The following is a 27,205-nucleotide window of genomic DNA, read 5'->3' on the forward strand; positions in this document are numbered from 1 at the left end:
ATAGCAGATAAAATCTTGCAAGATAATACACACAGTTATAGCACTGTGATCGCTGTATTCGCAATATTCCAAATACCACGCAATTATTTTCCTGTTATTCGACAGAAAAATAAGGACCCACTAGTGTTGATGGAGCTTCACTTCAACATATATGGGTGAGAAAGAACGAAATGATGTTTACGGAAGACGTCATCGCTTTTCCAAAACGTATTTCTTCGAAAACATGGACACAAACGTGAGCTTTAATCAAAGATGAATGAATATAAACAGTTCATATGAAGAATTGATACATCTTCCACTCTCCTATTGCATTTTAGTTTATGTTCATTGCGCAACATCTGAACGTTGTCTGTTAACAACGGATCTTTCATAACTGTCCAATGGCTTTACAGAGTAACATTGTTACTATTGTCTATCTCGGGATTGTCGTGCTATTTACTGCGCTGTGCCCTGGCTATCCGCGGAATTTGACAGCAATCTCTGTTCCTCTACGGTGGCGGTTTTCATCCTCTCGTGGTACTCACGGTACACCGTTGAACATTGTCAATTAAAGAGGCACTAAATAGTGCCCTATGCGCCATGTACGCATAATCTGTCAGAAGTCAAATGCGCTATTGCATTTGAAGGGTCAACGGAAAAAGGGTTAAATCCAAAAAAATGAAAGTTTAGGTTGTTACAGTTTCAGAAAGCTTTCAAGAAGCTGCTTTTATCAGTTTTTGTTTCATGGAAAGAAGGGGGATAGTCTCGAAGTTACAGGGGTTTAAAAATATAGCGTCCACGGGAAAAAGCGGGTAAATCAATGTGAAACTAGGAAAAAAAGGGGGTTATTCAATTGGCATCACTGATCCAGCTGCTGTTTACGTTTCATTGTCTATGATTATCAGATGTTGAGCATGTGCTGTTGGAGAGGTAAAGTTAGTGCTTTATGTGCTGTGTGAATTGTTTAGTTTGTTTTACGTTTTAACTGAACTGTAAAAGTGAACATGGAAAATGAAGACGAGGAAAGTATCACCTTCAGCCAACTGTCATATTCAACGAAGAAAAGGAAGAGAACAGGTCGACTTTTCGGCATGAGAATTAGGGCCAGATTGTAAATGTTCCAAAATGAAATGTTTTCAGGGTACCACTGACGCAGATGATGGGTAAATTGTATCTAATTATAACATAATTGTGAATGAGCAGAATGCTTACTTGGCAGACCTAATTAATGTAAATAGTATATCGCAAAGGAGACCTACGGCAACCAGAAAATGAAGCTAAATTTCGTGACAACGGTTATTCATATCGTGTAAGAGTGAAGAGGGAGAATTCTATCACTGAAGTAAATGTTTGTTGTAAAGCCTTTACATCTTTTCATAGAATATCTAAAAAAAATTAGAAGTAATACAACGTTATTTGAGACAAGGTGTGGATCCTAAGGATGGTCGAGGCCAACACTCTAATCGGAAAGATGGTGTGACATCGGAGGCACTTGACGCAGTTCGCCAACACATTAGTTCACTTAAAGGTGAACGAAGCCATTACAGCTTGAAAACCTCTAAGAAACTATTTACTACCAGATCCAAACATCAGTAAGATGTACGAGTTATTTAAGAAGTCATGGCCTACTCAACCTGTGTCGTATGAAAAATATAGACTTGTTTTCAATACAGAATATAGCGTCGGTTTCGGGTACCCTAGAATGGACGTTTGTAGTTACTCTGACAGGCATGCTGCCGAAATTTGAGCTGTTGAAAATGCTTTGAAATCGTACCCGAAAAATAGCTCAGAAAGGGAGAGTGCAGAAAAAAAATCAGTCAACTGTCAACGGTGAAAAAAACTTCACTTATTCTAATCTGACGTTTTATGTTCGTAAAAGAAGTTCCAAAGCAAACGGCAGGGCATCAAAAGAATGTGACAGTATTACTGTGGATTTGTAGAAGAACGTACCTATCCCTATCTCAACTAACGACGTGTACTACAAGAGACAGTTAACGTTGTACATGTTAAATATTCATGTATTGTCAACCGATGAATCATATTTTTTCGTGTATGATGAAACAGTAGCCTACAAAGGGTCTAACGAGGTCTCTTTCATTTTGTTTTATTTTGGTGGCTTCCAATCCGTGGCCACTCCTATCTCGAATGTCATCGTAACATGGCCAGCATAAAAAAGGGTTGAATTGCCCAAATACTGGATAGAGAAAGTAGAGAGTGAAAGAGCAAAGCCCTCATCTTTTCATGTTGTCGAAGTAGACAGAGAGTTTGTAAGAGATTGATCTGCACACCTTCGTCAGTTATATTTCAAGAAATGCCCATTTCCTTCTAGCCCAATAAAAGAATTAGTGGCTGCAAAAGAGCACCCCAATTCTTGGAATACACAAGTATATTCCATGGCCAATGGGATCGCCATGTTATGAACAAGCCTTAGGGTTCCAACAAAACCACCTCAGCCTCAAGGAGATTTCTTTCTACCTGACTATGCATATAAGGGTGAGTGTTTTTTGTTTCATTCTTATTTTTGTCATCATTTTTACTGTATTACTTACTTAAAACAGTTTTTATTTCAAATTTTGTAAACAACAACATCAAAATTTCCTTTTTAAAAGATCTACAAGAAGATGTTTTCGTTGTAGGTGCACGACCTATTGCTTACGAAAAGTATGCAGACCTACAAAAGTTAAAGATGTTCTGCGGAGAAGAGACTAGGTAGTTTTTTCCCAGGTGCCAATGCTGGAAAACGGACAAAACCGTAACAAGAAACTGTGTCGTCAAGATGACACTATTTTTCCAAAACCAATAAGTGGAAGTACTAAGAAGCAAACCCAGAGCGGAAATAAATAAACAATGAATGGACATAATTTACAAAGAAGTTGTTTGGTCCTACAAAGTTTAGTTCTGTTTATAAAGAATTAACGCTAGTCTATAACTTTCTATCTTATGACTTTTGTGGTTTCTTCGTAACTAATAAATTTTTGCTCATTCATTTCTTATATTTTTCTGGCATCTTAAATAATACTTGTAGTTAGTTTTAACTGTACCAAGTCTAACAAAGTTAACGAAGTGGTGAGATTTACTGACATTTCCCCTTTTATAATGACTTACCCTTTTTCCCCTACGAAACATTGAAGTTATTCGATATAACATTTTCTTTAGGTTGTTACATTACGTTTACACAAAAACCTTGCAGAGGTATCTAACGACTATAAGCAAGGCCACACTAAACATAAATTTCTAGAGGATTGGCTAAAAACAGCATTTGGTACAGAAGGTTTGGTGTTAAAATCTTCTCTCCTGAGAAATTAAGAAGAACTGACTTACCCCCTTTTTCCCGTGGACTCTTCATTTTTTACCCATGACTGTCACCCCAACGGCGAGCACGAAATCTGGCAACAAACTGGTCACGTGACACGCCGAAATATTATATTACGTTTAAAACAGCTTCAGGCAATAGTCCATACAACCAAGAACAAAATTCAAAAACATGAAATACAAAGGGCGAGATCAAACCGAAATTTTATAAAAGTAATAGTTACACTCTTTGCTGCCATGAATGTAGAGACATAGAATAATGCAGTTTTCGAAGTTACATTTCTCCATGAAGTAATAAAAATAAAGAACGAATGGAATTAATGCGAGTTGGAAGTTATAAATAATTTTGTCGTTCATATAAAGTTCTTTTTGTATTTTACATGTTCTTAAAAAACACTTAGGATGTCTTTTTAAACTGGACAGTAATCGAAGTTCGGAAACGATATTAAATTTAGGATGTGTTTCATTTTGTTGGTAGCCATGTGAGCTGCTCCTAAGCTGTTAATGGTGACAATTTCCTTCTGCTTAAGAGTAGAATTAAGAAAACATGTGAGGTACGATTTATGCTGATGAATACGCAGCATTATTACTTCTAAGTTATTTCACATCGATCATTCTTCTTTTGCCTTAACTGCAAGTCAGTAATGATAATCACATTGGAGAAGAGGTATTATACATGGTGTCCCAGAAAACGCCGACAGCGCTTCTTAACTTGCGCTGAAAGGCATATTGATCGGTTTCCTAGAAACGCAAGCCTGAGCGTTGGAGAGCGTTATGTCATTAAGTCAATAAACCCAACGTGAGTTGCACATCGCGCTGTTTACATTACAAAGATCTTCAAACTGCGTAGTTCCTACGTCAATGCAGAGTCTACAACGGTGGTACTGAGCCTATCGCTCATGAGCCAGCACATGCTGCTGTCCTTCAAATACTTCAATCGCTCCTTGTGCTCGAGCAATAAGGTGCTCCGCTGACGTTAGAGGTGTGCTATACACCATACACTGCGTACTACGCCACAGAAAATATCCGAGAGGTATCAGATCTGGCGACCTTGCTAGCCGCGGAACTCGTCCACCGCTACCATTCTATCGATTGTGATATGCGACGTTGTGGGGATTCAGCGCATCGACATCAAAGTATACTGGAGCACCATCGTGTTGCAGCCACATGTCATCCAAATATTTAGTGGCGCTACATCCAATAGACTCTAATAAATGTGAGGTAGATTGTCCTGTTAGTCTTTTTGGCAATAGATGTGGCCCAGATGTTGACACTGACTGTGTGTTGGTGATCATCTGCGCACACGTGGATTTTAGTCCGCTCAAACATGGATTTTATGTATGTTTGATATGCTGTCTCCTGTAAATTTCCGTTCATCCATGAATAGCGCCAAGCTCGGGAGTAATGGCTGGAGCAAGCATTCTTATAAATGCAGCTGTGCAAACTGTACCCTTCAGTAATGCATGGACTTTCTGCAAATGGTATGGATGGAGCCGATGTTGACGGACGAAACGCCACAAGGCACTTTTAACCGTGTTCGGCGCCTGTGCCAGCTACCGAGTGCTGGTGGCTGGGTCCTGTTCGAACTTTGTCCACACCTTTTCCTCCAGCTGTACTGGTGAAACCGAGAGCGGACGACTCGCATCACGTTCCGCCGTCTGCCAGAGGACAAACAATAGACTGGATATAGTATTCACAAGTACCAAGCACAAAGTGCTACTACTTTACTGTGCAATGGATACACCTCAGGCAGAAAATACCTACGTGCTACTTCCGCCTTCTCTGAGGTGCTTCTTGATGGCTGCGAATGTGGAGTGATGTGGGGTACGTCTGTCTGAAAAACGTTCAGCGTACTATCTTGCAGCAGCTCTCCCTCTGAATCCGCTATGCCGTATACAAGCATCATGGCGACATTTCCGCAGCTGAGTACTGGAACATGTCGCACTGCTGTTAATAACATTACGTCACTGGCAGACCACACAAGGCCGGCAGTAAGATAAGCACAGAGGGTCTGTGGAGGAACGTAACGCATGCGCAGGAACGTTATTAGGCTCAGTCGTCCATCCGCAGTACACAGATGGCTAAGTGGTAGCATACCTTGATACCTTTCGTACTCAGAGATCAAAATGAGTCATTACAAACGGCCACAACCGTCGCTGTCAGAGGGTCTCCAGCACCCGAGCCATGCGTTCCCAGATATAGGGACTTTCTTAAAAACCGATCAGTCTGCCTTCCCAACAACATACTAAACGTTGACTGTGTTTTTTCCGACACCCCTTGTAAGGGGTGCGAGTTGGGTAGTCCAGTATCAAGTTCCTTAGAATTTAAATGTCCTCAGTACGTAAAGACGACCATTGCGGTATGCCTTAACTACAAGCCGACAGTAATAATCACAGTGTGAAAATGACAGTACAATGATGGCATCATTGCACATTTTTGACGATTTGGTTCAGTATTTTCACTGTCCCTTATCCGGCTGTGGCCCATTATGCGCCCGAAACAGATCGATTTAAGTAAATCTTTCGATCACATAATACGTCTTAGAATGTCTGCGCTAGGCATTTAGTAGCTTCCCCGAATTTGCTCTTGCAAGGCGGAACAGATCACTCATGGAATCGGGAAACACTCGTGGAATCGTAACATTTCAGGACTTCAAATGGCTCTAAGCACTAAATGGCTCTGAGCACTAAGGGACTCAACTGCTGAGGTCATAAGTCCCCTAGAACTTAGAACTACTTAAACCTAACTAACCTAAGGACATCACACACATCCACGCCCGAAGCAGGATTCGAACCTGCGACCGTAGCAGTCGCGCGGTTCCGGACTGAAGCGCCTAGAGCCGCTCGGCCACTCTAAGCACTATGGGACTTAAAAGCTGAGGTCATTATTCCCCTAAACTTAGAACTAATTAAACCTAACTAACCTAAGGACATCATACATATCCGTGACCGAGGCAGGATTCGAAACTGCGACCGTAGCAGCCGCGTGGTTCCAGACTGAAGCGCCTAGAACAGCTCTGCCACCGCGGTCGGCCATTTAAGGACTTTTAGCTGTGTAGCATATAGCATGGCCTGTGAGACAGAATATAAGTCAGCACGGTTACGCCTGTGGGTAGCAAGAAGCATCGGCCATACACGTCCATATCATCGTGGAATGCAGCCAACTCCATGACGTCTGGTATTCTATATATAAGGAATCTATAGGAGACTACATTAAATATAAACACTTTTATATATATGACAGGTTGTTATTCAGAACAGTTAGAAGCACAAGATTTGCCAAGACACAAGGCGGGAAAAACGTGAGCGATTAACGGGAAGGAGCTTCTTCCCTCAACAAACTTCTACTGTTTAACAACTGACAGGTAGCTTTTTCATACATCAATACATTGCCTTTTTAGTCTTATTCAAGACTATATGAGTATACACATCATTATAACAGTATGGACAAATGAAAAAGGATGCTATTTATTTTCCAAACACTTGAAATGTGTAGTTTCAGCTGTGCTCTGTTGTGTAAATTTCACTGTACCCACTTAAGGTGAAGCGGATTCGAAGCTAAGCCACGCCTTTGTGAAGTGTTTGGTTGAAAATTGCGTGAGCTGATCGCAAGAGTTTTCCCAAAACCGCGGTATAAAACGTATTACTAAGAACTTGCAACTCAGAAAGTCAGGAATAAAACAATAACACTTGCTAGGAATTAGTGCCTCAGTATACTCGATTATAACAACACCAACTACAAACATTAAAAAAAGTTTTGCATCATCTCGATTCCGAGATTTCCGGAACCTGTACAGCAAAATGGAATAGAGATCAACATAAACATCGCTTCCGCCATTTTTATTGCTCATGAAAACCACACATTGCATGTTGTACCACCATACAGTGAGACCTTCGGAGGTGGTGGTCCAGATTGCTGTACACACCAGTATCTCTAATACCCAGTAGCACGTCCTCTTGCATTCATGCATGCCTGCATTCGTCGTGGCATACTACCCAAAAGTTCATCAAGGCATTGTTGGTCCATATTGTCCCACTCTTAACGGCGATTCGGCGTACATTCCTCAGAGTGGTTTTTGGGTCACGTCGTCCGTAAACAGCCTTTTTCAATCTATCCCAGGCATGTTTGATAGGGTTCATGTTCGGAGAACATGCTGGCCACTCTAGTCGAGAGATGTCGTTATCCTGAAGGAAGTCATTCACAAGATGTGCACAATGAGGCCGCGAATTGTCGTCCATGAAGACAAATGCCTCGCCTATATGCTGCCGATATGGTTGCACTATGGTTCACAGGATGGCATTCGCGTACCGTACAGCCGTTCCCGCGTGTTCCATGACCACCAGCGGCGTACGGCGGCCCCACGTAATGCTATCCCAAAACAGCGGGGAACCTTCACCTTGCTGCAATCGCAGGACATTGCATCTAAGGCATTCAGCATGACCGGGTTGCCTCCAAATACGTCTCCGACGATTGTCTGGTTGAAGGCATATGCGACAATCATCGGTGAAGAGAACGTGATGTCAATCCTGAGCGGTCCGTTCGGCATGCCATTGGGCCCTCTGTACCGCGCTGCATGATGTTGTAGTCGCAAAGGTGGTCCTCGCTGTAGACATCGGGATTGAAGTTGCGCAGTTTGAGTCGTAACACGATGTCTTGTGGCTGCACGAAAAGCATTATTGAACAGGGTGGCGTTGCTGTCAGGGTTCCTACGAGCCATAATCCGTAGGTAGTGTTCTTCCACTGCAGTAGTAGCCCCTGGGCGGCCTGGGCGAGGCATGTAATCGACAGTTCCTACCTCTCTGCATCTCCTCCATGTCCGAACAACATCTCTTTGGTTCTCTTCGAGACGCCTGGACACTTCTCTTGTTGAGAGGCCTTCCTGGCACAAAGTAACAATGCGGACGCCATCGAACCGCAGTATTGACCATTTAAGCATGGTTGAACGACAGACAACACGAGCCGTGTACCTCCTTCTTATTGGAATGACTGCAAGTCATTGGCTGTCGGACCCCCTCCGTCTAATAGGCGCTGCTCATGCATGGTAGTGTATATCTTTGGGCAGGTTTAGTGACACTTCTGAACAGTCATAGGAACTGTGCCTCTGATACAATATCCACAGACAACGTCTATCTTCAGGAGTTCTGGGAACCGGGGTGATGCAAAACTTTTTTCGATGTGTGTACATGATATGAAGACCACTCTACATCCGCACCCAGTGACGCCTTTGCCCCCAGGATGACACGGTGGTCGGTCGGTACCTTTGGGCATTCGAGGTTTGTGGGAATGGAGTTGAGTTTTGTATCAGAAGCCGTAGTAGCAGAACGCAGAATGATATCCGTTAGGAACGGTTCTTGTTTAGCGTCACGCAATACAACACATAAGCTCAGTACAATGATGACCAAATGGAATCTGTAATCATAGTCATTTTGAAGGAACCTACGTCTGAATGTAGTTAGTAAGTCCGCGAAATAAATGTAAGCACATAGGGCTGGACGGGTCTAAAAACCGCTTGTACCGAAAACAAATTGTTTCCCAATCAATGTACCACTACAATTGGTGTCGAATCAGCACTGACTATAGGAACTACACGGGGCAGAACAAACGTGCTAAGTCCGATTACAATGCAAAACATCACGCGACTCAACGGTAAAAGGCAGTTGATACTAATATAGTGCTCATAAAGCGTGACGAAACTGAGAAGTGGTGTCCTCTTCATGGCACTTCCACGTACCAGCGCGCCTCTGCTTGAGTCTGGAGTAGTTTTCAGGAGATGTGGGTACATAGTGCTGCCTCCACCGCTTATATCGGATTTCCGGGGTCAGGGATTTTCTCTGCCTCGTGATGACTGGGTGTTGTGTGATGTCCTTATGTTAGTTAGGTTTAAGTAGTTCTAAGTTCTAGGGGACTGATGACCATAGATATTAAGTCCCATAGTGCTCAGAGCCATTTGAACCATTTTTGAATGTCGGATCTCGAAACCGCAGCGGCCATTTGATCAGATGGTTTCTCAGGTTGTAAGCGATACTCTGTTCGGTTGTACCACAGCCGTTAAAGTTTTATAACTGGTGTCCAATATGAACTTATTATTCAAGTCTGCACGCTATAAAATATTTTCGATACCCGCTTACGTTTGTAATTAAATCACAGGTGGGAGACATGTAGTCCATCTTGCCGCTAAGAATGGAAATAAGACTAAAGCGGCTCCTAGACGGTCAATAATATTCACAATATTTACCAGTTGCGCAATAATATTGACTGTCTTGGATTGTGTGAGAGTTTGTGCAGTAATATTGAGAACATCAAAACCTTTGGAAATATATTATGCTGCCTGGAAATATTGTTGCTGTCTGCGGACAATATTGATATCCTTCAATCTACCGCATGCTACACAGAACAAGGAGATTAGATTAGGTCTGTTGTGGTTGTGTTGACAAATTAGTTCAAAACAAAATGAAACAGCGTTATTTTTAGAGTGTATCGGAATGTATAAATCAGTGTTGGCATTGTGGGATGTTAGGAAAGATGAGTACAAAAACAAAAGCGTTAAGAATGTTTAACGGTACGATTTGTTGTTCAGGAATTATAGGGAACGGTCAGGAAGTGAAGTTATTTTTAAACAATTAAATGAAAGTGAAGTTATGAGCAAAAGGTTATTTAGATTTGCATCTGCGTGTATACATTACTTACACGAATACAATCCTTTAGTGCCTCTATTATTGCATGGCACATTTCCTTTAACTATGTCTACAAGTCTTCGAAAGAATTTCAGTATCAAGCTATCGTAGCATAATAGATAAGAGCTGACTTGGTGGAAGAGCGTCTCACATTGAATTATTTTGTTTCTTTGATGGTGGGGAGGGGGATAAATACCTTTGTATTGATGCGGAGACGACAATGTTTGGGGAGAATCATTTCCAGTAATGTATCAAACGTTGGACATCATCACACAAAACGTTAATCTTTTTTTCCAACCTCAATTCTCTCAACAAGTGTGACGCTCATGGAACCAATTTGTCATCCACCCCTTCTCTCTGTTTGCAAGAAAATAGAGAAATTACCACAACTGCAACGTCTCTGTCGTCCAACATTTCAAACCACAGTATTAATGCACTATATTATTAATAATGTTATTTAGCAATCTAGGGAGAACGTCGATAATATTGTAACAGCCTCTTGAGCGTAGCTGAGATCAGAAACTAAACTGCTGAAAATGCTTACCCCACGGACATAACGAAAAAGAATACAATAACAGCTCAAACCAGTTTCTCAAGATTCAGCAATAGGTGACTGTTATCAATCACAGAAATGCTGTCATCTAATTTGTAATACACACAGATCGTAAGAGTAATAGTAAATCAAAGGTAGCTGTAATAACGATGCCTACTCTACAACTCGTAATTACAGACAGTGAAAAAGCACTTCATTTTGGAATGGCAGCAAAAAAAGAACAGAAACTCACATGTCTAGAGACATACATACTCAACATACCTACAGTATGTTACTATGCAATAGCTTCAGTGGGAATCATTACAAGAAAGACGATGATACTATTGTGAAATCCTGTCGGGTAAATTTAAAGAACCGATATTCGAGGAAAGTTGTATCACGGTTCTACAGCCGCATCGGATCACGAGAAAAATATAACAGAGATTAGGTCGCATATTATGTCGCTTAATACGGCACTGGAGCAACACAGAGGCTCATTAACACTGGTACAAAGTAATTTCCGCCATGCACTTTTCAGTAGCTCGATGTGTGTATATGTAGATAAAGAGGCAATCAGAGATACGAACCTGATACAACGGCTCGTTGTACCACTATTAACTTCTATAAGGTAATTTACATAAAACTGTTTAGGCGTGATACATCTACACTGAAGAGCCAAAGAAACTGGTACACCTGCCTAATATCATGTAGGGCCCACGCGAGCACGCAGAAGTACCCCAACACGACGTGGCAAGGACTCGACTAATGCCTGAAGTAGTGCTGGAGGGAACTGACACCAAGAATTCTTCAGTGCTGTCCATAAATCCCTAAGAGTATGAGGGGGAGGAGATCTCTTCTGAACAGCACGTTGCAAGGCATCCCAGATATGCTCAATAACGTTCTTGTCTGGGGAGTTTGGTGGCCATCGGAAACCTTTAAACTCAGAAGAATGTTCCTGGAACCACTCTGTAGCAATTCTGTATGTGTGAGGAGTAGCATTAATCTGATGGAAATGCCCAAGTCCGTCGGATTACACACTGCATATGAAAGGAAGTAGGTGATCAGACAGGGATGCTTACGTACGTGTCTCCTGTCAGAGTCGTATCTACACGTATCAGGAGTCCCATATCACTCCAATTGCACGAGCCCTACAACATTATAGAGTCTCCACCAGCTTGAACAATCCCCTGCTGACATTCGAGGTCCATAGTTTCATGAGGTTGTCTCCATAACCGTACACGTCCATCCGCTCGATACAATTTGAAATGGGACTCGTCCGACTAGGGAACATGTCTCCAGTCGTCAACAGTCCAATTTCGGTGTTGATGGGCTCCGGTGAGACGCAAAGCTTTGTGTCGTGCACTCATCAAGGGTACACGAGTGGGCCTTCGGCTGCGAAAGCCCACATCGATGATGTTTCGTTGAATGGTTCGCATGCTGACTCTTGTTGATGGTGGAGCTTTGAAATCTGCCGCAATTTGCGGAAGGGTTGCACTTCTGTCAAACTGAACGACTCTCTTCAGTCCTCGTTGGTCCAGTTCTTGCAGGATCTTTTTCCGGCCGCAGCGATGTCGGAGATTTGATGTTTTATCGGACTCCTGATATTCACGGTACACCAGCGAAATGGTCGTACGGGAAAATTGCCACTTCATCGCTACCTCGGATATCTCATCTCTCCTGCCCTAACACCACTCAAACACACTCAGATCTTGATATCCAGCCACTGTATAAGCAGTAACCGATCTGACAACTGCCCCAGTCACTTGTTGTCTCACATAGGCGTTGCCGACCGCAGCGCCATATTCCGCCTATTTACATATCTCTGTATTTGAACATGCATGCCTATACCAGTTTTTTGGCGCATCAATGTATAACATGCAATAGTTTAAATACTTGCTCCATTTTCTTAACTGATCCACCAATGTGACCTTTGAATGTGAAGTTGTTTAAACAAATGATATAGAACTAAAGTTTCTAAACACCATTTAGAACGAACTGTATGTAATGTCCAGTCCGAAAACTGGTTTGATGCTTCTCTGTGTTGTACCAGACGAAAATACACTTATCGGTATAATGGTGCGTTCTTCAGTATACGTTAAGAGAAGATCAAGGGAGTGCCGTAACACTTTAATACAGGAAAGAATTACTTCACTTTGTACTATCGATTTCCTCAGGAATGTCATGAGCATGTACAACTGTCTCTGAACCTTAACTGATTACTTGATACACACAAAATAAAAGTCTTTCACTCAGAGTATATATAACATAAACTTTCACCTGCATTCTCCCATATCGTTTTTCCACCACTGAAATGAGCACGAACCAAAAGCATTTTACGTAATCTCTGATCAAAAAATTACTCCACAACGTTTGGTCATTTACTAATTTAATTTTCTCAGTATCGCTTGATACAGTTTCGCTACTTTCCATTACCCATCTTACAATATCTTTTCACGATAAGATCCGTTCCTGCAACTGCTTTTCCAAGTACTTTGCCACCGAGCGAGGTGGCCCAGTGGTTAGCACACCGGACTCGCATTCGGGAGGACGACGGTTCAATCCCGAGTCCGGCCATCCTGATACAGGTTTTCCGTGATTTCCCTAAATCGCTCCAGGCAAATGCCGGGATGGTTCCTTTGAAAGGGCACGGTCGACTTCCTTCCCCGTCCTTCCCTAAACCGATGAGACCGATGACCTCGCAGATTGCTCTCTTCCCACAAAACAATCCAACCAACCCCAACTAAGCGGGTGAGAAGTGCTAAGGTACTGGGAGTAAAAAATTATGTATAGTTGAACAGCAGATTATTATCGAAACAATTAAACTCTTTACAATTAAAAAATATACAATTTAATAGTGAGAGTACTGCTAACTAGTGAATAAAGTGGTTAAAGCCAAGGCTCACCACATCAACAAACACAGTTCTTGAAGTGCATAGGTCTAAGACGCTACAGTCATTGACTGTGCGGCTGTTCCCGGCTGAGGTTCGAGTCCTCCCTCGGGCATGTGTGTGTGTGTGTTTGTACTTAGGATTATTTAGATTAAGTAGTGTGTAGACTTAGGGACTGATGACCTTAGCAGTTAAGTACCATAAGATTTCACACATATTTGAACATTTTTCTTGAAGTGCATAAATGCAAGATGATGGTTTAAAAAATCCAACTTCGCCTCGTATTGGCAGGCCAAAAATAAAATTCCTAAAGTAATTTAAAATACTAAGCAGTATCAGCAAGACTTATCAATTGTCACACCGTGATCCTTGTTAACAGACAGTCATTACAGTTCAATAACATCAACTGATCAAACCGCTAATTACACTTAATAACTGTCCAAACCGCTTAAGGCACAATGCTAAAAATATATATGAAGATAGCAACTGTTCTCGAAAGAGCAGATACCATTGATGACCGGGCAGCTTCTCTAGAATAAATAATAATTAATTGAAACCCTCAGATGCCGACAGGTGTTGTTGATATACCTTGATGGGGACAGCTGAAAATGTGTGCCCCGACCAAGTATCATAACTGCTGTCCCTGATAAATACGTCAACGTGGCGAAGGAGATCATGCTCAGCTTCTTTCAGGTATGCCATATCCTGCTGAAGCCTCTCACTGATGACTGTATCACACAGAGTGGGAAAAAAGCTAGGGTATTGATTGCTACGTTAAATCCTTACTAATAGTGTCGGACGTTTTCTGTGGGTATGTCAAACCAGGAAAGTATATGCGCAACCCTGTGAAGACGGTTGTTGTCTCAACCGCATATTCCTGATGGAGAAGGAAAGGTAGCACCTGATCATCGAGAATGTTGATATAAATCTCGTGGTTCATGTTGACGCTAACTTAAATGAATGGGTCGGTGTCATGGTAGAGAAAACACTCGCCAAATATCAAAGAATCACCTCTGCACAGGAATACATTCTCCACACACTGCGGGTTAAACACCTCATTCATGCCATCTGTCCATTCCACACCACGCATCAGCTGAACAGATTCAAAATTGTGTTTCAAAATCGCTACACGCCTCCAGTCAGCTAGTATTCAGTTTCTACGCTGTTTGGCCCATTGAAGATTGCCATCAGCTTACTGTACTACTGTAAGTAATGGCATTTTGTGAGGTACGTGACTCTAAATACACAACGCTTGCAGTTCCCTTCGCAGTTTTAAGTTTAAAAGTAGTTCACGGAGCCATACAGGGTAAAAACTGTAGAAGACAGAGATCTGAATACATCGAACGAATAAATAAAGATGTTGGGTGCCACTCTTAGATGAAAGGACTGACACGACGTGTATACTCCGCCACGTACGGTATTGTGGATAGACTACAGGGGTAAATGTCAGAATTCGTACAAAATTTAAAATCTGTGTTTTGCTTTCCTTGCAGTATTCACAGGGACGAACCATTTTTCAACACACACGATGTGGTGTATATAGCTCTACGTGACGTCTGCAATATCCCGCAAAAAAAAAAAAAAAAAAAAAAATCGAAAATCCAGAGCACGGAGAAGCTATCGTGATTGTGGTGAGAACTTATATGGTGCCAAATGGGCTCTAAATAGAAGATCTGTTCACTGATTAGGCAAATTAGTTTCGTACCCAGGAGTGCAGTGTAAAAGAAGCAGTGGGCGGGGTACATGCTAAACACGTTTTCAGCTCACGGGACCATCGCTTTCGGCCCCGCGGAGACCAGTTCGTAACCGGGTCCTCATCAGTTTCCGCTGTCCCCTCCAGGATGTGGTCGTGAGCATCGGCTCGATCACAGGCCGTGAGACACCTGCTGATACGATGTCATTCCAACTCATTTGCGAAAGAGGAAGCTGCTAACGAGGGCCTTGTGACGTATCGACAGTTACATTAATGGAGATTTTACGTGGGAATCTTCGAAATTACAAAAAGATAGCAATGTAGAGTTTCGTGGGGCTCAGACGTTATCCTTCGTGATGCTTACAATTTGTTAAATAAATGACATGTGATGGCTGTCTAAGAAAGCAGTTGATGTAATAAAGAATGTCACAAGGTATCCAATGATTAACAGAACAGATATGACAAGAAGGGATATCAACTAATACGCCCAACACAGTTTAATACTTAACTGGACCTTAGATTAAAATACTAAAAACTTTTTGTCCATTTTCTGGTGTTTTGATAAAGCAATTTATATATATACACTGACGTAAAAAAATTGCATCACGCAGGGATTGTGTGACATAAACAAAAGTTGGCAGGCGTGTTTCTACATCTGGAAGATGATGTCTGTTCAAATTTCGCGCCTGTCGCTTTAGACTGGCTCTACTAGCGCCACTGTGAGGATGAAGATCAGATCTGCTTCAACTAAACGCTGTAACGGTCATGGCGGTTAGTCACCTTTGAGATTGGACGTCGTGAGATTATGATAGCCAAGAACACCTTTAAGGGAACAAAGACGCCGTTATCAACACTTCACTGAGTTTGATTGCGTTCCTGTAGTAGGGTTACGAGAAGTTGGATTTTCCTTCTGCGATATTGCATAAACGCTTGCCAGGAATGTAGCCACTACACATGACTGTAGGCGGCAGTGGTCGCATGAATGTACGGTCGCGAGAAGGCCAGACACCCACACGGCACTACTCCGAGGGAAGACCATCGAGTTCGGCTTATGGCTCTGGCGCATCATACTGCATCTGCAGCAGGAATTTTAGCAGCAGTTGACAACGTAGTAACACAACGACCTGTTACAAATCTGCCAGATACCCTGTATTGTGCATTCGCCGGGCACCAAATCACAGCCATTTACGACAGTTCATTCGAGTTCAGGGTGGAGTTCATTTGTGTTTTCTGATGAAATCTGGTTCTGCCTCGCTGCCAGCGATGGCCATATGTTGGTTAGAAGGAGACTAGTTGAGGGCCCGTAACCAACTTGTCTGTGTGCTAGACACGCTGGACCAAAACCTGAAGTTGCAGTCTGTGGTGTGATTTGGTATGACATCAGGAGCACTCTCCGTGGTCATCTCAAGCATCCTGACTGCAAAACTGTATATCAACCTGGTGATTCCACCTATTGTGGAGCCATTCATGAATAGCATTCCAGGGCTGTTTCCCAAAAAGGATAAAGCTCGCCCACATGCCACTGTTGTAACCCAACATGCTCTACAGAGTGTGATATGTTGCTTTGGCCTGCTCAGTTACCAAATCTGTCTCTATTAGAGCATATATGGGACATCATCGGACGACAACTCCCTGCATTCATCGACCAATTGCAAAACGCGTGGAACCCCATCCTAGATACCGACTTCCATCACCTATTCAACACAATGCATGCATTTTTGCATGCTTGCATTCAATATTACGGCCGTTACAAAGGTTGTTATTGTAGGAGTATTTCACATTTGCAGTTTTTCATCCTCTAATGTTAATCATCTAAATGTTAACCTAGCGTTTTCCCGAAATTTCATTACTCTACGTTAGTTATTTTTTGGTGTTGCAATTTTTTCCGTCAGTATATTGGGTGATCGTCCGAGTGTTGATGTCGTCTTGTTGCAACTTTTCAATCAGTTTAGTACGCATCATCTTCAGATCTTCAGGCAAAGTACGACACTCACTGAAACGTTCGGCTGACCACCCGAGGAAGTCTTTTCCCTAAAGACGGGTCACTGAGACGGTTTGTACTGTTTACTTCTAGCAGTCTTCTTTACATATGCTTTGGTGTTATCCAAAACATTACTCTCGAGCCCGATGTTAATTCTATTTCTCGCTTTTGTTGTCATCGTCGCCACAGTCGACAATCGAATTTCATAGATATTTGTGGTAGGGAACTGAATCATTATTCTTCAGACTTTTTGAAAAAGTAATAGATTGTCCTCACCAACCTTACATCAAAATGGTGACATTTATCAGTTGTATTCGCACGTTCTACGAATTTTTACTTTGGTGCGAATTTCATTATCTCAAAATATTCCTTCAGTCATTGAAAACTGTCTTTGCATCCAGCCCATTCCTTTTCTAGTTTTGAAATCTGAAAATAGTTTCTAATAAAATTCATTACTACTGACAAATGCTGACTATTGGATGTAGTAAAAAGAACAGTAAAATGGCCTGGCGTGCTTTTGGGGAACCAGATTGATTTCCGAAGATGTCCGACAGAACAGACGCCACACAGATCTGTAATTTTGTGGCCGCGACGGCTGTTTGATGAAAACGTTTCAGTGCGGATATACAACCAACGTCCGAATTCCTACGGGAATCAGAAATCTGCGACTTGTTAGTTAACGGCCGGGAGTCGTCGCGCTGCGGCGGGTGGGATGTTGAGAATTTGGGGTGAACGGACAGCGTGTCCAGGTGGTCGCGGTGGTTAAGGCAACCATTCAAGAGACGTGGAGCATCGGGGTTCGGGTCCCGCTGCGGCACGGATTTATAATTCACGCCACCACATAGACGCAGTGCCCTGTGCTGCTGGAAGTTACTTTCTCCTTCCTATCTCTTTCCCATCCCGTTTCCTCTCCATTCCTTTAGCCCTGAGTATTCATGAAATTCAAATATTTCATTCAGTAAGTGTTTTGACGAATGACGGTGAAACGTGGGATATGAAGACCGTGAGGATTCTTAGCGTTACTGAGCTAGCAGGGGATAGAAGTATGTTGGGTAACACTAGGAGACCAAGAAACTAAACAAATGTTTCAGAGTACAGATTAGTGCAGTAGGATTGTGATGACAGTATTCGAGAGGAAATGGAGTTGGGCCGGCCGGGCTGGCCGAGCGGTTCTAGGCGCTGCAGTCTGGAACCGCGCGACCGCTACGGTCGCTGGTTCGAATCCTGCCTCGGGCATGGATGTGTGTGATGTCCTTAGGTTAGTTAGGTTTAAAAACTTGTAGTTCTAGAGGACTGATGACCTCAGAAGTTAAGCCTCATAGTACTCTGAGCCATTTGAACCATTTTGAAATGGAGGTGGGAGAGGAATATAGCCAAGGGAACTGACGGAAAATGGGGAACGGAAGTTATTGCTGGGTTGCAACGAAACGATCACCTAATGTGTGTGGAACACGTAGAACATGGTGCAAATCTCTAACGATTTTTTTGCTGAAACCCGTAGTGGAATTCAAGTTGGATGACACTTCCTTAAACACTACACAGAAAGATGTGCACTATTCAGCATGTTTCGTTTGCAATTGCCCTCCAGCGCAACGGAAAGAAAATTTGCTTCATGAACGCTCAATCTTAAAATCTGAGTTTAAAAGTTATCGTCTGGCACACACGGTCTATTACGTACTAGAGTTCTTCGCATTCTGTATTGTGCAATTTATTCATACACTCTTTCACAACACCTCCTATTTTATTCATTCCTTTCTGTCTTTGTCTCATAAATCTTTTGCTCATAAATTTTCTGATTAGCATTGCTTAAACTATGTACTGACGCGTCCTTTCACGAGCTGTTCTTGGCTCTCACGGTCGCACGGAAAAGGTTAAATAAATTAACGATTATAAACGATAAAGGTTTGAAAAGTATCGGAGTCTAATGAAATACCGATAATAGAAATTATTCTTCGTAAAATTTTTCGTCATTAAAACAACTACCTACAAGGCGTAATTTTCCCCAGTTTCGGAATAGCTTTACTAGAAGAACCATGATTAGGGAACGTGCCGAATGCCTAAAGGTTCCTAAGCTTGGTGCCAGAACCTCACACCATATGGATTCGGTTCCCTGAATCTAGTCTGTGGTGCTGGAAGTTACAGGAGGATCAGAGGCTGCAGCCGGCGGCTACGAATCTCAGCAGCTCCGCGTCACGACAGCTGCTGGCTACCCTACTCACCTTGGAACGTTGCAGGCGAACTTACGTAACCGCCTAGACGTCTCTAGTCACAGACTTGTACTGCACCTACTGTTCCATTCACTGTTTCTTAACGTTCATAACAATCCTGTTTCCTGTTTAAAAAAAAAAAAAATGTTGTACCCACTGCAGGCAACGTCTTGTAATTTATCACGTTACCTGCGCGTCCTTAGCTATTCCAGACATTACTTTTCAGTGCTGGGTGGGGAGTACTTCGTGCAATTAATTTATTTCGCCTCTCAGCGGCAATTCTAGTACCCTGTCTCAGTCTGTGCGCTCTCATGTAGCTCTTAAGTTTCCATACGGTTCTTAGGAGAATTTGATGAAACCATTGTTAGAAATTCCTTTTTTCTAAATTATCCAATAGCAGCTTGTGAGAAGAAAGTAGCCCGTTTTCCAGTAATGCTATTTTAAATTCCCTGAATATCTTCATAACGCTTGCATGTGAACTAAATGGGTGCAATCCAAAGTGAAGAGCACGGCACTGAATTTCATTCCTTTTCTTTCTTGTTTGTTTGTTATTTAATGTGTTGAAGTACCCCGTACATCACTTCCTTCTACTTTCTATTTTTATGTGAGCTTAATGCAGGTTGGGCCACAGACGTTCATTGTTAATGATTTAATAGAAGTTTTATCGATTTATGTGCCTAATCTTATGTTTATCTGCATACACTATTTGATCAAAAATATTCGGACTTACATTAGTGGTCGGGATGCCTCTTACATTGGCTTGAACCTGCGGGGAACACTTCTAATGAGGCGTCTGCACGTCTGTGGAGGAATGGTAGGCCATTCTTCATCAAGTGTGATCTATATTAACGACATAGGAGACAATCTGAGTAGCAATCTTAGATTGTTTGCAGATGATGCTGTCATTTACCGTCTTTTAAAGGCGTCAGATGACCAAAACGACTTGCAAAATGATTTAGGTAAGATATTTGTGTGGTGCGAAAAGCGGCAATTGACCCTGAATAAAGAAAAGTGTGAAGTTATTCACATGAGTACTAAAAGAAATCAGCTAAATTTCGATTACGCGATAAGTCACACAAATCTGAAGGCTGTAAATTCAACTAAATACTTAGGGATTACAATTACAAATAACCTAAATTGGAACGATCACATAGATAATATTGTGGGTAGACCAAACCAAAGACTGTTATTCATTGGCAGAAGACTTAGAACGTGCAATAGGTCTACTAAGGAGACTGCTTACACCACGCTTGTCCGCCCTATTCTGGAGTGTTGCTGTGCGGTGTGGGATCCGCTTCAGGTGGGACTAACCGATGACATCGAAAAAGTACAAAGAAGGGCAGCTCGTTTTGTATTATCGCGAAATAGGGGAGATAGTGTAACAGACGTGATATGTAAATAGGAGTGGCAATCATTAAAACAAAGGCGATTTCGTTGCGAGGGTATCTTCTCATGAAATTTGAGTCTCCAGTTTTCTCCTCCGATTGCGAAAACATTCTGTTGCCACCCACCTACATGGACAGAAATGATCATTACGATAAAATAAGAGAATGAGGGCTCGCACAGAAAAATTTAAGTGCTCTTTTTTCCAGCGTGCCGTTCGAGAGTGGAACTGTAGAGAGACAGCTTGATGGTGGTTCATTGAACCCTCTGCAGGCACTTTATTGTGAATAGCAGAGTAATCACGTACATGTAAATGAGTAGATGAAGGGAAAAGCCGGCGATGTCTGACGCTGGGATTGGGAAGGAAATCGACGTCCTAACTCTCCTTAAAGATATTCAGGTCGAGACTACGAGCAAGGCTGACAGTCACCTCAGAGCTGCTGCTTCATGGCAGGGTGTTCACAAATTCATCTCCGAACGGTTCCTATACTGTACACAGTCTACAGTACTATAAAATATATTCATGTCCGTCAGCATTCTTCGTCTTACTAAACGGAATAAGGGCACCACATCATAACCACAGATACCCTGCCATAATGTAGCACCAACACCGCGACTCACTGTTGGCACTACAGGTAACGTTCTCCAGGCATTCGCCCATCCTAAATCTTTCCATCGGATTGTCACGGGGCGTGGTGTGATTCATCACTCCAAATAGCTCGTTTCCAGTCATCCACTGTCCACTGGCGTTGCTCTTTACGTCACTCAAGCGTCGGTTAACGTTGACATGAGGAGGTGCTCGACCACTGAACCCATTACTTTCAGCTCCGACGTACGGACATTGTGTAAGGTGGACTGCTGGTAGCACTTTGGAACTCAGAGTTGATTACTTCCATAGTTTCGTGTGAATTTTTGTAAATATCCTACGAAATGTACGACGGTCTTTGTGCGCCAGTACAATAGGTCTCCCTGTTTTTTGTTTAATTGTGGTTGTTCCTCTGCCTTTCCACTTCACAATCACATCAGCAACAGTCGACTTGGAACAGCTTTAGGAAGAGTAAAATTTACCTGCTGCTCTCTTTACTCAGTTGACATCCAGCGACTGGTCCACATTCTAAGTCAGTGAGCTCTCCTCACCGACCCACTCTGCTCTTATTTCGTCTCTACCGACAACATCCTTTGGGGTCGTTTGAAAAGTTCTCGGAACGGAATAGGAAAAATGTACTTACAACACTGAACCATTTTTTATTTTTCAATGTAGTCTCCTTGTAGATTAATGCACTTGGTCCAATGTTGTTCCAGTGCCTTGACCCCATCTCGAAAATGAGTTTCCTCCAGGCCTGCAAAGTAGTTGTCAATTCTGGCTATTGATTCTTCATTTGAAGTGAATCTTCGTCCATCAGGAAAAAAATTCAGTTTTGGGAAGAGATGGAAGTCTGACGGAGCTATATCAGATGAATAAGGTGGGTGTGGCAACAATTCAGACCTTAGCTCCTGTAATTTTGTCATGGCGTCGGCACATGTGTGCGGGCGCACATGAAGAGACGCGGCACCCATCTTTCAGATAATTTTTTCATTTCTAATACTTCAGTTGAAATGCGATATACGCTCTGGCAATCGTGAGCAATTTCACGCACTTTAAATGACTATTTTGTGCACTTTTTCAGTGATTTCTGGAGTAGTGAAACATCTTGGCCGATTACTGTGCGGATCATCATCTAAGCTCTCCCGAATAAATTTAAATTCGTTTGTTCACTTGCCAACAGTTGAATATTAAGAAACAGAGTCCCCCAGTGTATTCTGGAAATCGGCATGCATGTCCTTTGCTTTCATACCTTTCTTTAAAATGTACTCAATCACTGCTCGAATCTCGATTTTTTTCCCCATCATCGCAAATCACTCGGCAACAATAACAGAGCCACGTGAGCGCCACAGCTCTCTTCCAAGAGCACTGACGTGGCACGTGTTTACAGGCAACAATCCAATGAATATCTTGTCAACAACTCGTTGCGCTAGCGCTGACCTCTCGTAGTGACACCGAGAACTTTTCAAACCACCCTCGTACATTGCCGGGTCTGACTCCCGTCATATGTAGTGGTCAGTTTTGCATAACGTAGTAATGTCTGGATGGCTTTGAGCAGGTTGCGTGTAAGACTTTCCTTATGGCAAGTGAAAAAGCTCTCTAGGTATCCAAAAAGTTTGAAGATGACATTTTCTACACGATGCTTAAACAATTTAGTTAGTTATCTGCGTCAGTGCTGCTTGAACTTCAAATTAACCGTAGCTCTAAGACTTTGCTGCTCTCATATTACATCCAGAAAACCATGTATTGAGACAATCATGTATTTGTATATACCGTATTTCCTCGCTTGCGAAAAGAATTTGACTCAATACCACACCAAAGCTTATTAACCATAGTACCATAATATGGGCTACGAAAGGAGGTTAGTGATTTATTATTTATAGGTAGGGTGAACGCAGCTCGTTCATCGATAGACATAGAATTACCATGAGGAAGGCTCCAGGAAAGTGTTTTGGGTTCCTTGCTATTTATTTTGGATAGTAAAGACCGGGTCGACTAGGTTAATAGAAACCTTAGAGTTTTTCCAGAGTATGCGGTTACTAGTAATGAAATATTGAAGACTGGCACCTATGAAATTCGTTCTTGCCGTGTTGACTGGCCCTGTAAATAATTTATGCACAATGGATAACTAGGATGAATACGTTGTGAAGAGACGACAGACATTTGGGGGTGAAGAGAGCTGACGTCATGAGCAGTGAAATTCTTTTGTTTCTTTATCAACTTTTCTTTCAAATTACTTCTCTTTCCTCAACTGAAGACAATTCTAAATCTGTAGTCGGTATTTGTACTTTGGGGGTCTCAAATGACATGAATTTGGCAGAGAGAATTTGGGGTCGGAACGAATTCAAAAGTAATAGCAGTGTACATGGCTACAACGCTACAAGAAAGGATGATCTTCACTACTCAAGGTTAAATCTAACTTTGGCTCAGAAGGGGGTAAATTATGCTGCCACAAAAGTCTTCGGTCACTTACCTAATAGCATCAAATGTCTGACAGATAGCCATATAGCATTTAAAAGGAAATTAAAAGAATTTCTTAATGGCAACTCCTTCTACTCATTAGATGAATTTTTGGATATAGTAAGTGGGTAATTTCCCCAATCCCCACAAAAAATAAATAAATAAATAAATAAAAATTAAAAATATTCAGTGCCATGTAATAGTTTGTGTAATGTAATATCTTGTATAGACACCTTTTATTAACCTGACACGTTCCACATCATTACGAAGTGTCGTATTCATGATCTATTTAATGTAACCTAATCTAATCTAATCTAATTAATAACTCCATCATTTAGTACAAAACGTGGAAAAAAATCATGTGGTTTAATCCCAACATAAATGTACCCAAAGAAAAGAAATATACTACCCTACACTGATTTCTAAGTGAAGGATTGTTTATGAAGTACAAGGAACACAATCTTCACTTATTCACGTGAGGCCGCATATAATGTTTGAACTCCATTCACACCATCCACCAGCTTACTGATACCCAGAGGGTGAGTGGAAGTGCTGAATATGCGTCTGGGTGGGCGAGACAGGTCTATGACAATCGCGTAAAATAGAACAAATATATAGAAATTGGTAACTAAGAGGAATTTTCCGCATTTATAGATGGGTGTTGTAGTCACAACTGATCAATCCTAAGTACTATTGGTATTTGGCTGCGCCAGTAATCAGGTCCAGTGCACCTGATCGGCTGAAGGTCAGAATTTAGGCTACCTCCAACACTTACGAAACGGATACTGTTTTCTGATTCAGTACTGCCTGAAAAAAATGGCTGCATAAATATTCTGTCAGATGCTAATAAGATTTCAGAGTCGTCAAAGATAGACAACTTGCTTTAAAAGTTTAGAAACGAAAAGTTTTGAACACCATCCACCAATGTCAAGAAGTTAAAAACGAAATGAGCCAACTCATACTGTGAGGTATGCAGATTAGTTTGGTCACACTGTAAATTCTTTTCTCATGTAAATATTGGCATGCACAGTTGATACAGAGAAAAATCGATGTATCTGAGTAAGCTTTGACTACAGGTCCAATATCTTTGTGCTGCTTCCTCAGAGCTCTAGCAAAGTTACTTTCGTTCTCATTGAGCAGTAATGAGCAGCAGACATATTTTGGAGAATGGTTAGGAAATATTAATTATAAATGTGATATTAAATTGATGGAATTGGAGTACGAGTATTTTTGATGCAATTATGGAGAGAGAAGCTAAGGAAGTCATTTTTGAGGTTTTATGGAATGTTTAGAGTTGGAGGTAAGCACACAAACACGTAGCATTGTTTTGTGTTATTGAGATTGTCGCAACGAAGTTCAGGTGGGAGGATTTATATGGAATGCTTTGATAGGAAAATTAGTCTTTCGTAAAGTCGTGTCATGTAAATAGTATTGTGAACATTCAGTTGATTTTTAAAGCATTGCTTTTGAATATAGAGTTGCATTTGAATTTAGTCAGAAGTCATTTCTTGCCAGCTAAAATTCCCGCCCTTCATTTCGTTCATTATGACGTAAGCACACTGCACTTCGTGAAACAGAATTTCCAATCGTATTTTTTTTAATGTTGCTTTGCTCTTGTATGCTGTGCGCTGCTTTCGAGAAATCTGCATAGATGTTTCTCAAGACACGACGTAAGCGAAAATACAGATTAGGGCCAGGAATTTCATTATAAGTTCAGTTACAGATTTATTTCAAGAGTTAGGTTTCACTCTGGGCAGCACTGCATTTTTATAGAAACATTAAGCCTCAATTTGGAGACAGTGTTGAACGTATCATATTAAGTCTTTGTATAATTCAGTATAGTGAGAGTTATGCACAGTACACGAGTGTAAGTTAGGAATTAGTTTGTTTGGTAATGGCTTCTGAGAAGTTTTGGTCGATAGTTTTAGGGAGAGTCACTGAAACAGAATGTTCACATAAGACCTGCCGTAGGTAAAGCATGTGGGATATTTCGGTTCATTGGTAGAATACTAGGAAAAGGAGACTGGTTACAAAGCAATCTTGCGATCCAAGAATAGTCCTCAGTCGTGAGCGACCCATGCCAAGTAGATCAGCGAATAGAAGAAGGGCATTACGACTAGTTACAGGTTTATTTGACGCATGGGAGATCGTCACTGAGATGCTGGAACACGTGAACTGGTAGCCGCTCGAAGATGGGCGCAAACTATACCTCAAAAGCCAGTTAACAAATTTTCAAGAATCAGCTCTGAGAAATCTAGCAACGTACTACACAGCGCACATACTGCAGTGAAGAATAGGCTAACTACCGCGTGCAGATGCATTTAAGCCATAATCTTATATCGCTCGACACTATAAGGTAATGCGAATAAGGCTAAAAAGTGTTCTTCGAAGTATAGCTGTAGATATAGACAGAGGCAGTACAGCACTACACAGCTCCCTTCAGCAGACATGGAAAATTCCGGCACTTTGACGCGCCAGAAAAGGTAGTCGCCGGAGGATTACCGGTTATTACCAAGGCTAAGACATTTCGTCTGCGCGGCAGTGCCCGCCGTATCGCAGCAACTGGTTCCTCCAACTCGCGCGGTGGTTTAGAGGCATCACGTGACAAAGGCCGTTTCATAAACAGAGTGAGTCAGCGAACGGGACGCGTAGCCCGACGAGTGTTAATGCCCTTCGCAAATACTCGCTGATCACCAAGCGACGTTCTTAATGGTCTGTTAGCACACCTCCCATTCAAATAACTCATTTAACAAGACAGCGTGAATTTCTAAAATATTTTTAAGCAGTCCGAAGTTCATGGGATGAAATGTGAATGAACAAGTTGTCCAAATCCTGTATTCTCCGAGGATTTAGTTTGTGAACTCCTGACCTGGTTCTCCATGAGGCGTCAGATGCGTTAGCTAGGGTTCGTTATAGAAAACTTTCTAGGGTGAATAAGTTAACTGGATTTCTGTGTCATCCTTCTGAAACAATTGTAGCACGATTCCGCCCTCCTCTCTGCGTCTTATCCGTTCTGTGAAGAAAAACATGGTCTATTTATTAATTGTGCTTTAGACCGAAGTCGACATTTGCCATTATGAGCACATGTGGATGAACATGTGCTGATAATGACATAAATATCGAAATCAATAGATAGCACAATTAATAAAATACAGCCTACTATGGGGCCTGAAGATAGCAAAATGAGTGGCCGAAACTGGTTGCCTTCGAAATAAAACGAAATAACCTGAAGTATACGGCTGTTGGTGAAGTTTTTTGAACTGAAAAGTACTATGGACTACGTTTTCCCCCATAAAACTTCTACAAGATGTGGTCGCGCACAGAAGCCAAACTATTATCCATTATGGTCCCCGAAACTGTAACAGTAGTTAAAATACCGCAGCGGATGATGTCTATAACTGACGCAACCAGTAGCTTTATAATGTTTTTTAGGAACATTTATTTATCCATTAGTTTCCCAGACAGTGAACACTTACCTTCAGACGTTTGGTGTGTACACGTATATCACATTTT

General features: G+C 41.9%; 1 protein-coding gene across 1 annotated transcript in view; it reads left to right on the forward strand.

The window, feature by feature from the left end:
- The window catches only part of LOC126474527 (protein scarlet-like), a 392,530-nt gene that overhangs the window by 39,153 nt on the left and 326,172 nt on the right, over positions 1-27,205 (forward strand). The window lies entirely within an intron of this gene.

The sequence above is a fragment of the Schistocerca serialis genome, chromosome 4 (genome assembly GCF_023864345.2).
Source record: "Schistocerca serialis cubense isolate TAMUIC-IGC-003099 chromosome 4, iqSchSeri2.2, whole genome shotgun sequence".
NCBI lineage: Eukaryota > Metazoa > Arthropoda > Insecta > Orthoptera > Acrididae > Schistocerca > Schistocerca serialis.